The 16,777-nt window shown below is 46.3% G+C and overlaps 8 non-coding genes across 8 annotated transcripts; all 8 read right to left on the reverse strand.

Annotated features, from left to right (window-relative positions):
* Positions 1 to 356: 356 nt before the first annotated feature.
* LOC130346476 (U2 spliceosomal RNA) lies at positions 357 to 547 on the reverse strand. Its single transcript, XR_008884692.1, has one exon. It is a non-coding gene; the product is annotated as a U2 spliceosomal RNA (small nuclear RNA).
* Positions 548 to 2,629: 2,082 nt separating this feature from the next.
* On the reverse strand, positions 2,630 to 2,820 carry LOC130346477 (U2 spliceosomal RNA). Its single transcript, XR_008884693.1, has one exon. It is a non-coding gene; the product is annotated as a U2 spliceosomal RNA (small nuclear RNA).
* A 2,082-nt stretch (positions 2,821 to 4,902) lies between these two features.
* LOC130346416 (U2 spliceosomal RNA) lies at positions 4,903 to 5,093 on the reverse strand. Its single transcript, XR_008884640.1, has one exon. It is a non-coding gene; the product is annotated as a U2 spliceosomal RNA (small nuclear RNA).
* A 2,096-nt stretch (positions 5,094 to 7,189) lies between these two features.
* LOC130346401 (U2 spliceosomal RNA) lies at positions 7,190 to 7,380 on the reverse strand. Its single transcript, XR_008884626.1, has one exon. It is a non-coding gene; the product is annotated as a U2 spliceosomal RNA (small nuclear RNA).
* Positions 7,381 to 9,457: 2,077 nt separating this feature from the next.
* LOC130346402 (U2 spliceosomal RNA) lies at positions 9,458 to 9,648 on the reverse strand. Its single transcript, XR_008884627.1, has one exon. It is a non-coding gene; the product is annotated as a U2 spliceosomal RNA (small nuclear RNA).
* Positions 9,649 to 11,730: 2,082 nt separating this feature from the next.
* Positions 11,731 to 11,921, reverse strand: LOC130346403 (U2 spliceosomal RNA). The gene has a single exon (XR_008884628.1). It is a non-coding gene; the product is annotated as a U2 spliceosomal RNA (small nuclear RNA).
* Positions 11,922 to 14,006: 2,085 nt separating this feature from the next.
* On the reverse strand, positions 14,007 to 14,197 carry LOC130346404 (U2 spliceosomal RNA). The gene has a single exon (XR_008884629.1). It is a non-coding gene; the product is annotated as a U2 spliceosomal RNA (small nuclear RNA).
* A 2,084-nt stretch (positions 14,198 to 16,281) lies between these two features.
* LOC130346405 (U2 spliceosomal RNA) lies at positions 16,282 to 16,472 on the reverse strand. Its single transcript, XR_008884630.1, has one exon. It is a non-coding gene; the product is annotated as a U2 spliceosomal RNA (small nuclear RNA).
* Between the last annotated feature and the right edge of the window lie 305 nt (positions 16,473 to 16,777).

A 16,777-nucleotide genomic window follows, 5' to 3' on the forward strand; every position in this document is an offset into this window, starting at 1 on the left:
AAGGGATGAGATTTTATATTTCTTCATAAGCATTAATCTTATTTTGTCAATTAGGAACATTCAGCACCCACCCGCTATCAAGGCAGCTGCCTATCATGTCATGCCCTACCTGCACAGGTGTGCTGGCTACTCAAATGATCCAATTAAGGAGGCCATTTAGTCAGCAGCAGCAGAAGTCCTGTGCCTGGACGCTCCAACAGCGGCCAGACACAAGCAGAAGCAGAAGCAGCAGCAGCACCACCTTTTGTTTTTTGGCTGCAGCAGCAGCAGCAGCAAGGCCCACAGGGCTGGCTAGCTGGCTAGCCAGCAAGCAGGTAGCAATGAAAGTAGGAATCTTTCTTTTTAACCCTGTAAGGGGGTGGTGCACTGTACCCGAAGATACTGCCATATCGGGTCAATGCATAGGGCGACGGAAGCAAGCTTCGAAATCGGCCCCCGTTCTCAAAAATCCATTTAATATATGGTCCCCAGATAGGGGACGTATCAGATATTAAACTGATAAGAACAGATACTACACTTGATCTTAGCCAAAAGGCCGAGAAGCGATAACCGTGAAAGGGGCGGGCCCAACAAGGTCCCCTTCATGGGCACTATCACTGCTTGCTGTCAGGGAGGCTGCCAGACAATTTTCCATGCACACTCTGGGCTGGGGGGCAGTCAACCACCAGTACACACAGCAGAACCTAAACCCATACCATTATTGCTAAGCAGCAAGACAGGGGCCCATTGCACTCCCACGGGGCCTTTTTAAATGCAATCCATAACCCGGATTTGCCAGGAACCCTTCTTACTCCTCCTACTTGCATGTGACACTGGGCTTAGGATCTGCATAGGAAACACACACACAAGCACACACCTACCTTTGTTGCCTGCAGATGCCTCCTTGGCTGTCCCCAAACGGTATCAAACCAACACCCACGGGAAGCTGTAAGCATAGAGGACATGCCTGCACCCCATTGGACTTACCTGTGTGGGTTAAACCCGGGTTATTTGACAACCTATGGCGGTGATGGTTCTGCTCAGGCAGAGCAGTGCTGATGCTCCTCATAAAGCTGTCGCTGCTGTGAAGGTTCTAGGTGACATCACAAATCCCTATGGTTACATACACAACAAAGCTGGGTTGTTGTTGTTTACACTCTGCAAGGCCTGTGGAAGTGAGTGACATCATAGCACTGTAGTTCTGAGGGTTCTAGATGGATGCAACAATCTCCTGTTGCTTCTATGAAGGCCATAATAGACGACATCACCAAACAGCTCCATAGTCACATACACAGCAAAGGAGAGATGTTGTTTACACCTAGTGATGTCAGTGGTATTGAGTGACATCACAGCACAGTGCTAAGGCTCCTGGGCCTGGACACAGCAGCGGCTGCAATATCTCAACGGAGAATACGTTTATATATATGTGTGTGTGTGCGCGTATATATATATATATATATATATATATATATATATATATATTTCTCCGCCGAAATCACTTTTAAACCCATTTCCACCTTTTTTTCCCTTCTCTTCCTCTTACTTTTTTTTCACGTTTTTTTACGTTTTTCTCCTTTTCGCCTCTTTTCTGGGCGTATTATTCTTCTTTTTCTTCTTTTTTTTCGTCTAATGCATACCCCATCAGTGCAGCAATGCTTATTCAATACCGCCAGCAGATGGAGACACTGGGGGATAATTTTCTAAGGATTTATACTGATTTTTCCTGTCTGAATTTGTCGCACAGAAAGTTGCAGGCCAAATATGTGTGACATTTCTGCGACTTTAGCTTCTAGAGCATTTTTACAACATTATACATAGGTGCTGAATACATAAAAAGCGACTGTTCAGCGACAGACAAGTCGCATCGGCTGAAAGTAGGCCAGAATGTCAGTCCATGTTGGAGCAGGTTTAGATACAGTCTAAAGCATAGATCTCAAAGTCTGTGCACAGAATTTAGCAAGGGCCTCGCACCTTCTGATGCATCAGGTAGGTGCACAATAGCATAGCCTAACCCTCTGTACTTTGGTCTATATTGATGCGGGACATAGACAGCCAGCTGATGACCAATCCATTAGTGCAATGGATGGCTGGAAGCATTTGTCTTTGCCTTTGCAATACCACAGAAGCAATGCATGGTCAATGTACAGCAATGACACACCTGTGTGAACAGCCAGGAGACCCCCCCCCCCCATGTTATGTTACATAGTTACATAGTTAGTACGGTCGAAAAAAGACATATGTCCATCAAGTTCAACCAGGGAATTAAGGGGTAGGGGTGTGGCGCGATATTGGGGAAGGGATGAGATTTTATATTTCTTCATAAGCATTAATCTTATTTTGTCAATTAGGAACATTCAGCACCCACCCGCTATCAAGGCAGCTGCCTATCATGTCATGCCCTACCTGCACAGGTGTGCTGGCTACTCAAATGATCCAATTAAGGAGGCCATTTAGTCAGCAGCAGCAGAAGTCCTGTGCCTGGACGCTCCAACAGCGGCCAGACACAAGCAGAAGCAGAAGCAGCAGCAGCACCACCTTTTGTTTTTTGGCTGCAGCAGCAGCAGCAGCAAGGCCCACAGGGCTGGCTAGCTGGCTAGCCAGCAAGCAGGTAGCAATGAAAGTAGGAATCTTTCTTTTTAACCCTGTAAGGGGGTGGTGCACTGTACCCGAAGATACTGCCATATCGGGTCAATGCATAGGGCGACGGAAGCAAGCTTCGAAATCGGCCCCCGTTCTCAAAAATCCATTTAATATATGGTCCCCAGATAGGGGACGTATCAGATATTAAACTGATAAGAACAGATACTACACTTGATCTTAGCCAAAAGGCCGAGAAGCGATAACCGTGAAAGGGGCGGGCCCAACAAGGTCCCCTTCATGGGCACTATCACTGCTTGCTGTCAGGGAGGCTGCCAGACAATTTTCCATGCACACTCTGGGCTGGGGGGCAGTCAACCACCAGTACACACAGCAGAACCTAAACCCATACCATTATTGCTAAGCAGCAAGACAGGGGCCCATTGCACTCCCACGGGGCCTTTTTAAATGCAATCCATAACCCGGATTTGCCAGGAACCCTTCTTACTCCTCCTACTTGCATGTGACACTGGGCTTAGGATCTGCATAGGAAACACACACACAAGCACACACCTACCTTTGTTGCCTGCAGATGCCTCCTTGGCTGTCCCCAAACGGTATCAAACCAACACCCACGGGAAGCTGTAAGCATAGAGGACATGCCTGCACCCCATTGGACTTACCTGTGTGGGTTAAACCCGGGTTATTTGACAACCTATGGCGGTGATGGTTCTGCTCAGGCAGAGCAGTGCTGATGCTCCTCATAAAGCTGTCGCTGCTGTGAAGGTTCTAGGTGACATCACAAATCCCTATGGTTACATACACAACAAAGCTGGGTTGTTGTTGTTTACACTCTGCAAGGCCTGTGGAAGTGAGTGACATCATAGCACTGTAGTTCTGAGGGTTCTAGATGGATGCAACAATCTCCTGTTGCTTCTATGAAGGCCATAATAGACGACATCACCAAACAGCTCCATAGTCACATACACAGCAAAGGAGAGATGTTGTTTACACCTAGTGATGTCAGTGGTATTGAGTGACATCACAGCACAGTGCTAAGGCTCCTGGGCCTGGACACAGCAGCGGCTGCAATATCTCAACGGAGAATACGTTTATATATATGTGTGTGTGTGCGCGTATATATATATATATATATATATATATATATATATATATATTTCTCCGCCGAAATCACTTTTAAACCCATTTCCACCTTTTTTTCCCTTCTCTTCCTCTTACTTTTTTTTCACGTTTTTTTACGTTTTTCTCCTTTTCGCCTCTTTTCTGGGCGTATTATTCTTCTTTTTCTTCTTTTTTTTCGTCTAATGCATACCCCATCAGTGCAGCAATGCTTATTCAATACCGCCAGCAGATGGAGACACTGGGGGATAATTTTCTAAGGATTTATACTGATTTTTCCTGTCTGAATTTGTCGCACAGAAAGTTGCAGGCCAAATATGTGTGACATTTCTGCGACTTTAGCTTCTAGAGCATTTTTACAACATTATACATAGGTGCTGAATACATAAAAAGCGACTGTTCAGCGACAGACAAGTCGCATCGGCTGAAAGTAGGCCAGAATGTCAGTCCATGTTGGAGCAGGTTTAGATACAGTCTAAAGCATAGATCTCAAAGTCTGTGCACAGAATTTAGCAAGGGCCTCGCACCTTCTGATGCATCAGGTAGGTGCACAATAGCATAGCCTAACCCTCTGTACTTTGGTCTATATTGATGCGGGACATAGACAGCCAGCTGATGACCAATCCATTAGTGCAATGGATGGCTGGAAGCATTTGTCTTTGCCTTTGCAATACCACAGAAGCAATGCATGGTCAATGTACAGCAATGACACACCTGTGTGAACAGCCAGGAGACCCCCCCCCCCCATGTTATGTTACATAGTTACATAGTTAGTACGGTCGAAAAAAGACATATGTCCATCAAGTTCAACCAGGGAATTAAGGGGTAGGGGTGTGGCGCGATATTGGGGAAGGGATGAGATTTTATATTTCTTCATAAGCATTAATCTTATTTTGTCAATTAGGAACATTCAGCACCCACCCGCTATCAAGGCAGCTGCCTATCATGTCATGCCCTACCTGCACAGGTGTGCTGGCTACTCAAATGATCCAATTAAGGAGGCCATTTAGTCAGCAGCAGCAGAAGTCCTGTGCCTGGACGCTCCAACAGCGGCCAGACACAAGCAGAAGCAGAAGCAGCAGCAGCACCACCTTTTGTTTTTTGGCTGCAGCAGCAGCAGCAGCAAGGCCCACAGGGCTGGCTAGCTGGCTAGCCAGCAAGCAGGTAGCAATGAAAGTAGGAATCTTTCTTTTTAACCCTGTAAGGGGGTGGTGCACTGTACCCGAAGATACTGCCATATCGGGTCAATGCATAGGGCGACGGAAGCAAGCTTCGAAATCGGCCCCCGTTCTCAAAAATCCATTTAATATATGGTCCCCAGATAGGGGACGTATCAGATATTAAACTGATAAGAACAGATACTACACTTAATCTTAGCCAAAAGGCCGAGAAGCGATAACCGTGAAAGGGGCGGGCCCAACAAGGTCCCCTTCATGGGCACTATCACTGCTTGCTGTCAGGGAGGCTGCCAGACAATTTTCCATGCACACTCTGGGCTGGGGGGCAGTCAACCACCAGTACACACAGCAGAACCTAAACCCATACCATTATTGCTAAGCAGCAAGACAGGGGCCCATTGCACTCCCACGGGGCCTTTTTAAATGCAATCCATAACCCGGATTTGCCAGGAACCCTTCTTACTCCTCCTACTTGCATGTGACACTGGGCTTAGGATCTGCATAGGAAACACACACACAAGCACACACCTACCTTTGTTGCCTGCAGATGCCTCCTTGGCTGTCCCCAAACGGTATCAAACCAACACCCACGGGAAGCTGTAAGCATAGAGGACATGCCTGCACCCCATTGGACTTACCTGTGTGGGTTAAACCCGGGTTATTTGACAACCTATGGCGGTGATGGTTCTGCTCAGGCAGAGCAGTGCTGATGCTCCTCATAAAGCTGTCGCTGCTGTGAAGGTTCTAGGTGACATCACAAATCCCTATGGTTACATACACAACAAAGCTGGGTTGTTGTTGTTTACACTCTGCAAGGCCTGTGGAAGTGAGTGACATCATAGCACTGTAGTTCTGAGGGTTCTAGATGGATGCAACAATCTCCTGTTGCTTCTATGAAGGCCATAATAGACGACATCACCAAACAGCTCCATAGTCACATACACAGCAAAGGAGAGATGTTGTTTACACCTAGTGATGTCAGTGGTATTGAGTGACATCACAGCACAGTGCTAAGGCTCCTGGGCCTGGACACAGCAGCGGCTGCAATATCTCAACGGAGAATACGTTTATATATATGTGTGTGTGTGCGCGTATATATATATATATATATATATATATATATATATATATATATATATTCTCCGCCGAAATCACTTTTAAACCCATTTCCACCTTTTTTTCCCTTCTCTTCCTCTTACTTTTTTTTCACGTTTTTTTACGTTTTTCTCCTTTTCGCCTCTTTTCTGGGCGTATTATTCTTCTTTTTCTTCTTTTTTTTCGTCTAATGCATACCCCATCAGTGCAGCAATGCTTATTCAATACCGCCAGCAGATGGAGACACTGGGGGATAATTTTCTAAGGATTTATACTGATTTTTCCTGTCTGAATTTGTCGCACAGAAAGTTGCAGGCCAAATATGTGTGACATTTCTGCGACTTTAGCTTCTAGAGCATTTTTACAACATTATACATAGGTGCTGAATACATAAAAAGCGACTGTTCAGCGACAGACAAGTCGCATCGGCTGAAAGTAGGCCAGAATGTCAGTCCATGTTGGAGCAGGTTTAGATACAGTCTAAAGCATAGATCTCAAAGTCTGTGCACAGAATTTAGCAAGGGCCTCGCACCTTCTGATGCATCAGGTAGGTGCACAATAGCATAGCCTAACCCTCTGTACTTTGGTCTATATTGATGCGGGACATAGACAGCCAGCTGATGACCAATCCATTAGTGCAATGGATGGCTGGAAGCATTTGTCTTTGCCTTTGCAATACCACAGAAGCAATGCATGGTCAATGTACAGCAATGACACACCTGTGTGAACAGCCAGGAGACCCCCCCCCTCCCCCCCCCCCATGTTATGTTACATAGTTACATAGTTAGTACGGTCGAAAAAAGACATATGTCCATCAAGTTCAACCAGGGAATTAAGGGGTAGGGGTGTGGCGCGATATTGGGGAAGGGATGAGATTTTATATTTCTTCATAAGCATTAATCTTATTTTGTCAATTAGGAACATTCAGCACCCACCCGCTATCAAGGCAGCTGCCTATCATGTCATGCCCTACCTGCACAGGTGTGCTGGCTACTCAAATGATCCAATTAAGGAGGCCATTTAGTCAGCAGCAGCAGAAGTCCTGTGCCTGGACGCTCCAACAGCGGCCAGACACAAGCAGAAGCAGAAGCAGCAGCAGCACCACCTTTTGTTTTTTGGCTGCAGCAGCAGCAGCAGCAAGGCCCACAGGGCTGGCTAGCTGGCTAGCCAGCAAGCAGGTAGCAATGAAAGTAGGAATCTTTCTTTTTAACCCTGTAAGGGGGTGGTGCACTGTACCCGAAGATACTGCCATATCGGGTCAATGCATAGGGCGACGGAAGCAAGCTTCGAAATCGGCCCCCGTTCTCAAAAATCCATTTAATATATGGTCCCCAGATAGGGGACGTATCAGATATTAAACTGATAAGAACAGATACTACACTTGATCTTAGCCAAAAGGCCGAGAAGCGATAACCGTGAAAGGGGCGGGCCCAACAAGGTCCCCTTCATGGGCACTATCACTGCTTGCTGTCAGGGAGGCTGCCAGACAATTTTCCATGCACACTCTGGGCTGGGGGGCAGTCAACCACCAGTACACACAGCAGAACCTAAACCCATACCATTATTGCTAAGCAGCAAGACAGGGGCCCATTGCACTCCCACGGGGCCTTTTTAAATGCAATCCATAACCCGGATTTGCCAGGAACCCTTCTTACTCCTCCTACTTGCATGTGACACTGGGCTTAGGATCTGCATAGGAAACACACACACAAGCACACACCTACCTTTGTTGCCTGCAGATGCCTCCTTGGCTGTCCCCAAACGGTATCAAACCAACACCCACGGGAAGCTGTAAGCATAGAGGACATGCCTGCACCCCATTGGACTTACCTGTGTGGGTTAAACCCGGGTTATTTGACAACCTATGGCGGTGATGGTTCTGCTCAGGCAGAGCAGTGCTGATGCTCCTCATAAAGCTGTCGCTGCTGTGAAGGTTCTAGGTGACATCACAAATCCCTATGGTTACATACACAACAAAGCTGGGTTGTTGTTGTTTACACTCTGCAAGGCCTGTGGAAGTGAGTGACATCATAGCACTGTAGTTCTGAGGGTTCTAGATGGATGCAACAATCTCCTGTTGCTTCTATGAAGGCCATAATAGACGACATCACCAAACAGCTCCATAGTCCAAAGGAGAGATGTTGTTTACACCTAGTGATGTCAGTGGTATTGAGTGACATCACAGCACAGTGCTAAGGCTCCTGGGCCTGGACACAGCAGCGGCTGCAATATCTCAACGGAGAATACGTTTATATATATGTGTGTGTGTGCGCGTATATATATATATATATATATATATATATATATATATATATATATATTCTCCGCCGAAATCACTTTTAAACCCATTTCCACCTTTTTTTCCCTTCTCTTCCTCTTACTTTTTTTTCACGTTTTTTTACGTTTTTCTCCTTTTCGCCTCTTTTCTGGGCGTATTATTCTTCTTTTTCTTCTTTTTTTTCGTCTAATGCATACCCCATCAGTGCAGCAATGCTTATTCAATACCGCCAGCAGATGGAGACACTGGGGGATAATTTTCTAAGGATTTATACTGATTTTTCCTGTCTGAATTTGTCGCACAGAAAGTTGCAGGCCAAATATGTGTGACATTTCTGCGACTTTAGCTTCTAGAGCATTTTTACAACATTATACATAGGTGCTGAATACATAAAAAGCGACTGTTCAGCGACAGACAAGTCGCATCGGCTGAAAGTAGGCCAGAATGTCAGTCCATGTTGGAGCAGGTTTAGATACAGTCTAAAGCATAGATCTCAAAGTCTGTGCACAGAATTTAGCAAGGGCCTCGCACCTTCTGATGCATCAGGTAGGTGCACAATAGCATAGCCTAACCCTCTGTACTTTGGTCTATATTGATGCGGGACATAGACAGCCAGCTGATGACCAATCCATTAGTGCAATGGATGGCTGGAAGCATTTGTCTTTGCCTTTGCAATACCACAGAAGCAATGCATGGTCAATGTACAGCAATGACACACCTGTGTGAACAGCCAGGAGACCCCCCCCCCCCATGTTATGTTACATAGTTACATAGTTAGTACGGTCGAAAAAAGACATATGTCCATCAAGTTCAACCAGGGAATTAAGGGGTAGGGGTGTGGCGCGATATTGGGGAAGGGATGAGATTTTATATTTCTTCATAAGCATTAATCTTATTTTGTCAATTAGGAACATTCAGCACCCACCCGCTATCAAGGCAGCTGCCTATCATGTCATGCCCTACCTGCACAGGTGTGCTGGCTACTCAAATGATCCAATTAAGGAGGCCATTTAGTCAGCAGCAGCAGAAGTCCTGTGCCTGGACGCTCCAACAGCGGCCAGACACAAGCAGAAGCAGAAGCAGCAGCAGCACCACCTTTTGTTTTTTGGCTGCAGCAGCAGCAGCAGCAAGGCCCACAGGGCTGGCTAGCTGGCTAGCCAGCAAGCAGGTAGCAATGAAAGTAGGAATCTTTCTTTTTAACCCTGTAAGGGGGTGGTGCACTGTACCCGAAGATACTGCCATATCGGGTCAATGCATAGGGCGACGGAAGCAAGCTTCGAAATCGGCCCCCGTTCTCAAAAATCCATTTAATATATGGTCCCCAGATAGGGGACGTATCAGATATTAAACTGATAAGAACAGATACTACACTTGATCTTAGCCAAAAGGCCGAGAAGCGATAACCGTGAAAGGGGCGGGCCCAACAAGGTCCCCTTCATGGGCACTATCACTGCTTGCTGTCAGGGAGGCTGCCAGACAATTTTCCATGCACACTCTGGGCTGGGGGGCAGTCAACCACCAGTACACACAGCAGAACCTAAACCCATACCATTATTGCTAAGCAGCAAGACAGGGGCCCATTGCACTCCCACGGGGCCTTTTTAAATGCAATCCATAACCCGGATTTGCCAGGAACCCTTCTTACTCCTCCTACTTGCATGTGACACTGGGCTTAGGATCTGCATAGGAAACACACACACAAGCACACACCTACCTTTGTTGCCTGCAGATGCCTCCTTGGCTGTCCCCAAACGGTATCAAACCAACACCCACGGGAAGCTGTAAGCATAGAGGACATGCCTGCACCCCATTGGACTTACCTGTGTGGGTTAAACCCGGGTTATTTGACAACCTATGGCGGTGATGGTTCTGCTCAGGCAGAGCAGTGCTGATGCTCCTCATAAAGCTGTCGCTGCTGTGAAGGTTCTAGGTGACATCACAAATCCCTATGGTTACATACACAACAAAGCTGGGTTGTTGTTGTTTACACTCTGCAAGGCCTGTGGAAGTGAGTGACATCATAGCACTGTAGTTCTGAGGGTTCTAGATGGATGCAACAATCTCCTGTTGCTTCTATGAAGGCCATAATAGACGACATCACCAAACAGCTCCATAGTCACATACACAGCAAAGGAGAGATGTTGTTTACACCTAGTGATGTCAGTGGTATTGAGTGACATCACAGCACAGTGCTAAGGCTCCTGGGCCTGGACACAGCAGCGGCTGCAATATCTCAACGGAGAATACGTTTATATATATGTGTGTGTGTGCGCGTATATATATATATATATATATATATATATATATATATATATATTTCTCCGCCGAAATCACTTTTAAACCCATTTCCACCTTTTTTTCCCTTCTCTTCCTCTTACTTTTTTTTCACGTTTTTTTACGTTTTTCTCCTTTTCGCCTCTTTTCTGGGCGTATTATTCTTCTTTTTCTTCTTTTTTTTCGTCTAATGCATACCCCATCAGTGCAGCAATGCTTATTCAATACCGCCAGCAGATGGAGACACTGGGGGATAATTTTCTAAGGATTTATACTGATTTTTCCTGTCTGAATTTGTCGCACAGAAAGTTGCAGGCCAAATATGTGTGACATTTCTGCGACTTTAGCTTCTAGAGCATTTTTACAACATTATACATAGGTGCTGAATACATAAAAAGCGACTGTTCAGCGACAGACAAGTCGCATCGGCTGAAAGTAGGCCAGAATGTCAGTCCATGTTGGAGCAGGTTTAGATACAGTCTAAAGCATAGATCTCAAAGTCTGTGCACAGAATTTAGCAAGGGCCTCGCACCTTCTGATGCATCAGGTAGGTGCACAATAGCATAGCCTAACCCTCTGTACTTTGGTCTATATTGATGCGGGACATAGACAGCCAGCTGATGACCAATCCATTAGTGCAATGGATGGCTGGAAGCATTTGTCTTTGCCTTTGCAATACCACAGAAGCAATGCATGGTCAATGTACAGCAATGACACACCTGTGTGAACAGCCAGGAGACCCCCCCCCCCCCATGTTATGTTACATAGTTACATAGTTAGTACGGTCGAAAAAAGACATATGTCCATCAAGTTCAACCAGGGAATTAAGGGGTAGGGGTGTGGCGCGATATTGGGGAAGGGATGAGATTTTATATTTCTTCATAAGCATTAATCTTATTTTGTCAATTAGGAACATTCAGCACCCACCCGCTATCAAGGCAGCTGCCTATCATGTCATGCCCTACCTGCACAGGTGTGCTGGCTACTCAAATGATCCAATTAAGGAGGCCATTTAGTCAGCAGCAGCAGAAGTCCTGTGCCTGGACGCTCCAACAGCGGCCAGACACAAGCAGAAGCAGAAGCAGCAGCACCACCTTTTGTTTTTTGGCTGCAGCAGCAGCAGCAGCAAGGCCCACAGGGCTGGCTAGCTGGCTAGCCAGCAAGCAGGTAGCAATGAAAGTAGGAATCTTTCTTTTTAACCCTGTAAGGGGGTGGTGCACTGTACCCGAAGATACTGCCATATCGGGTCAATGCATAGGGCGACGGAAGCAAGCTTCGAAATCGGCCCCCGTTCTCAAAAATCCATTTAATATATGGTCCCCAGATAGGGGACGTATCAGATATTAAACTGATAAGAACAGATACTACACTTGATCTTAGCCAAAAGGCCGAGAAGCGATAACCGTGAAAGGGGCGGGCCCAACAAGGTCCCCTTCATGGGCACTATCACTGCTTGCTGTCAGGGAGGCTGCCAGACAATTTTCCATGCACACTCTGGGCTGGGGGGCAGTCAACCACCAGTACACACAGCAGAACCTAAACCCATACCATTATTGCTAAGCAGCAAGACAGGGGCCCATTGCACTCCCACGGGGCCTTTTTAAATGCAATCCATAACCCGGATTTGCCAGGAACCCTTCTTACTCCTCCTACTTGCATGTGACACTGGGCTTAGGATCTGCATAGGAAACACACACACAAGCACACACCTACCTTTGTTGCCTGCAGATGCCTCCTTGGCTGTCCCCAAACGGTATCAAACCAACACCCACGGGAAGCTGTAAGCATAGAGGACATGCCTGCACCCCATTGGACTTACCTGTGTGGGTTAAACCCGGGTTATTTGACAACCTATGGCGGTGATGGTTCTGCTCAGGCAGAGCAGTGCTGATGCTCCTCATAAAGCTGTCGCTGCTGTGAAGGTTCTAGGTGACATCACAAATCCCTATGGTTACATACACAACAAAGCTGGGTTGTTGTTGTTTACACTCTGCAAGGCCTGTGGAAGTGAGTGACATCATAGCACTGTAGTTCTGAGGGTTCTAGATGGATGCAACAATCTCCTGTTGCTTCTATGAAGGCCATAATAGACGACATCACCAAACAGCTCCATAGTCACATACACAGCAAAGGAGAGATGTTGTTTACACCTAGTGATGTCAGTGGTATTGAGTGACATCACAGCACAGTGCTAAGGCTCCTGGGCCTGGACACAGCAGCGGCTGCAATATCTCAACGGAGAATACGTTTATATATATGTGTGTGTGTGCGCGTATATATATATATATATATATATATATATATATATATATATATATTTCTCCGCCGAAATCACTTTTAAACCCATTTCCACCTTTTTTTCCCTTCTCTTCCTCTTACTTTTTTTTCACGTTTTTTTACGTTTTTCTCCTTTTCGCCTCTTTTCTGGGCGTATTATTCTTCTTTTTCTTCTTTTTTTTCGTCTAATGCATACCCCATCAGTGCAGCAATGCTTATTCAATACCGCCAGCAGATGGAGACACTGGGGGATAATTTTCTAAGGATTTATACTGATTTTTCCTGTCTGAATTTGTCGCACAGAAAGTTGCAGGCCAAATATGTGTGACATTTCTGCGACTTTAGCTTCTAGAGCATTTTTACAACATTATACATAGGTGCTGAATACATAAAAAGCGACTGTTCAGCGACAGACAAGTCGCATCGGCTGAAAGTAGGCCAGAATGTCAGTCCATGTTGGAGCAGGTTTAGATACAGTCTAAAGCATAGATCTCAAAGTCTGTGCACAGAATTTAGCAAGGGCCTCGCACCTTCTGATGCATCAGGTAGGTGCACAATAGCATAGCCTAACCCTCTGTACTTTGGTCTATATTGATGCGGGACATAGACAGCCAGCTGATGACCAATCCATTAGTGCAATGGATGGCTGGAAGCATTTGTCTTTGCCTTTGCAATACCACAGAAGCAATGCATGGTCAATGTACAGCAATGACACACCTGTGTGAACAGCCAGGAGACCCCCCCCCCCCATGTTATGTTACATAGTTACATAGTTAGTACGGTCGAAAAAAGACATATGTCCATCAAGTTCAACCAGGGAATTAAGGGGTAGGGGTGTGGCGCGATATTGGGGAAGGGATGAGATTTTATATTTCTTCATAAGCATTAATCTTATTTTGTCAATTAGGAACATTCAGCACCCACCCGCTATCAAGGCAGCTGCCTATCATGTCATGCCCTACCTGCACAGGTGTGCTGGCTACTCAAATGATCCAATTAAGGAGGCCATTTAGTCAGCAGCAGCAGAAGTCCTGTGCCTGGACGCTCCAACAGCGGCCAGACACAAGCAGAAGCAGAAGCAGCAGCAGCACCACCTTTTGTTTTTTGGCTGCAGCAGCAGCAGCAGCAAGGCCCACAGGCTGGCTAGCTGGCTAGCCAGCAAGCAGGTAGCAATGAAAGTAGGAATCTTTCTTTTTAACCCTGTAAGGGGGTGGTGCACTGTACCCGAAGATACTGCCATATCGGGTCAATGCATAGGGCGACGGAAGCAAGCTTCGAAATCGGCCCCCGTTCTCAAAAATCCATTTAATATATGGTCCCCAGATAGGGGACGTATCAGATATTAAACTGATAAGAACAGATACTACACTTGATCTTAGCCAAAAGGCCGAGAAGCGATAACCGTGAAAGGGGCGGGCCCAACAAGGTCCCCTTCATGGGCACTATCACTGCTTGCTGTCAGGGAGGCTGCCAGACAATTTTCCATGCACACTCTGGGCTGGGGGGCAGTCAACCACCAGTACACACAGCAGAACCTAAACCCATACCATTATTGCTAAGCAGCAAGACAGGGGCCCATTGCACTCCCACGGGGCCTTTTTAAATGCAATCCATAACCCGGATTTGCCAGGAACCCTTCTTACTCCTCCTACTTGCATGTGACACTGGGCTTAGGATCTGCATAGGAAACACACACACAAGCACACACCTACCTTTGTTGCCTGCAGATGCCTCCTTGGCTGTCCCCAAACGGTATCAAACCAACACCCACGGGAAGCTGTAAGCATAGAGGACATGCCTGCACCCCATTGGACTTACCTGTGTGGGTTAAACCCGGGTTATTTGACAACCTATGGCGGTGATGGTTCTGCTCAGGCAGAGCAGTGCTGATGCTCCTCATAAAGCTGTCGCTGCTGTGAAGGTTCTAGGTGACATCACAAATCCCTATGGTTACATACACAACAAAGCTGGGTTGTTGTTGTTTACACTCTGCAAGGCCTGTGGAAGTGAGTGACATCATAGCACTGTAGTTCTGAGGGTTCTAGATGGATGCAACAATCTCCTGTTGCTTCTATGAAGGCCATAATAGACGACATCACCAAACAGCTCCATAGTCACATACACAGCAAAGGAGAGATGTTGTTTACACCTAGTGATGTCAGTGGTATTGAGTGACATCACAGCACAGTGCTAAGGCTCCTGGGCCTGGACACAGCAGCGGCTGCAATATCTCAACGGAGAATACGTTTATATATATGTGTGTGTGTGCGCGTATATATATATATATATATATATATATATATATATATATATATTCTCCGCCGAAATCACTTTTAAACCCATTTCCACCTTTTTTTCCCTTCTCTTCCTCTTACTTTTTTTTCACGTTTTTTTACGTTTTTCTCCTTTTCGCCTCTTTTCTGGGCGTATTATTCTTCTTTTTCTTCTTTTTTTTCGTCTAATGCATACCCCATCAGTGCAGCAATGCTTATTCAATACCGCCAGCAGATGGAGACACTGGGGGATAATTTTCTAAGGATTTATACTGATTTTTCCTGTCTGAATTTGTCGCACAGAAAGTTGCAGGCCAAATATGTGTGACATTTCTGCGACTTTAGCTTCTAGAGCATTTTTACAACATTATACATAGGTGCTGAATACATAAAAAGCGACTGTTCAGCGACAGACAAGTCGCATCGGCTGAAAGTAGGCCAGAATGTCAGTCCATGTTGGAGCAGGTTTAGATACAGTCTAAAGCATAGATCTCAAAGTCTGTGCACAGAATTTAGCAAGGGCCTCGCACCTTCTGATGCATCAGGTAGGTGCACAATAGCATAGCCTAACCCTCTGTACTTTGGTCTATATTGATGCGGGACATAGACAGCCAGCTGATGACCAATCCATTAGTGCAATGGATGGCTGGAAGCATTTGTCTTTGCCTTTGCAATACCACAGAAGCAATGCATGGTCAATGTACAGCAATGACACACCTGTGTGAACAGCCAGGAGACCCCCCCCCCCCCATGTTATGTTACATAGTTACATAGTTAGTACGGTCGAAAAAAGACATATGTCCATCAAGTTCAACCAGGGAATTAAGGGGTAGGGGTGTGGCGCGATATTGGGGAAGGGATGAGATTTTATATTTCTTCATAAGCATTAATCTTATTTTGTCAATTAGGAACATTCAGCACCCACCCGCTATCAAGGCAGCTGCCTATCATGTCATGCCCTACCTGCACAGGTGTGCTGGCTACTCAAATGATCCAATTAAGGAGGCCATTTAGTCAGCAGCAGCAGAAGTCCTGTGCCTGGACGCTCCAACAGCGGCCAGACACAAGCAGAAGCAGAAGCAGCAGCAGCACCACCTTTTGTTTTTTGGCTGCAGCAGCAGCAGCAGCAAGGCCCACAGGGCTGGCTAGCTGGCTAGCCAGCAAGCAGGTAGCAATGAAAGTAGGAATCTTTCTTTTTAACCCTGTAAGGGGGTGGTGCACTGTACCCGAAGATACTGCCATATCGGGTCAATGCATAGGGCGACGGAAGCAAGCTTCGAAATCGGCCCCCGTTCTCAAAAATCCATTTAATATATGGTCCCCAGATAGGGGACGTATCAGATATTAAACTGATAAGAACAGATACTACACTTGATCTTAGCCAAAAGGCCGAGAAGCGATAACCGTGAAAGGGGCGGGCCCAACAAGGTCCCCTTCATGGGCACTATCACTGCTTGCTGTCAGGGAGGCTGCCAGACAATTTTCCATGCACACTCTGGGCTGGGGGGCAGTCAACCACCAGTACACACAGCAGAACCTAAACCCATACCATTATTGCTAAGCAGCAAGACAGGGGCCCATTGCACTCCCACGGGGCCTTTTTAAATGCAATCCATAACCCGGATTTGCCAGGAACCCTTCTTACTCCTCCTACTTGCATGTGACACTGGGCTTAGGATCTGCATAGGAAACACACACACAAGCAC

The sequence above is a fragment of the Hyla sarda genome, unplaced genomic scaffold (assembly GCF_029499605.1).
Source record: "Hyla sarda isolate aHylSar1 unplaced genomic scaffold, aHylSar1.hap1 scaffold_786, whole genome shotgun sequence".
Lineage (NCBI taxonomy): Eukaryota > Metazoa > Chordata > Amphibia > Anura > Hylidae > Hyla > Hyla sarda.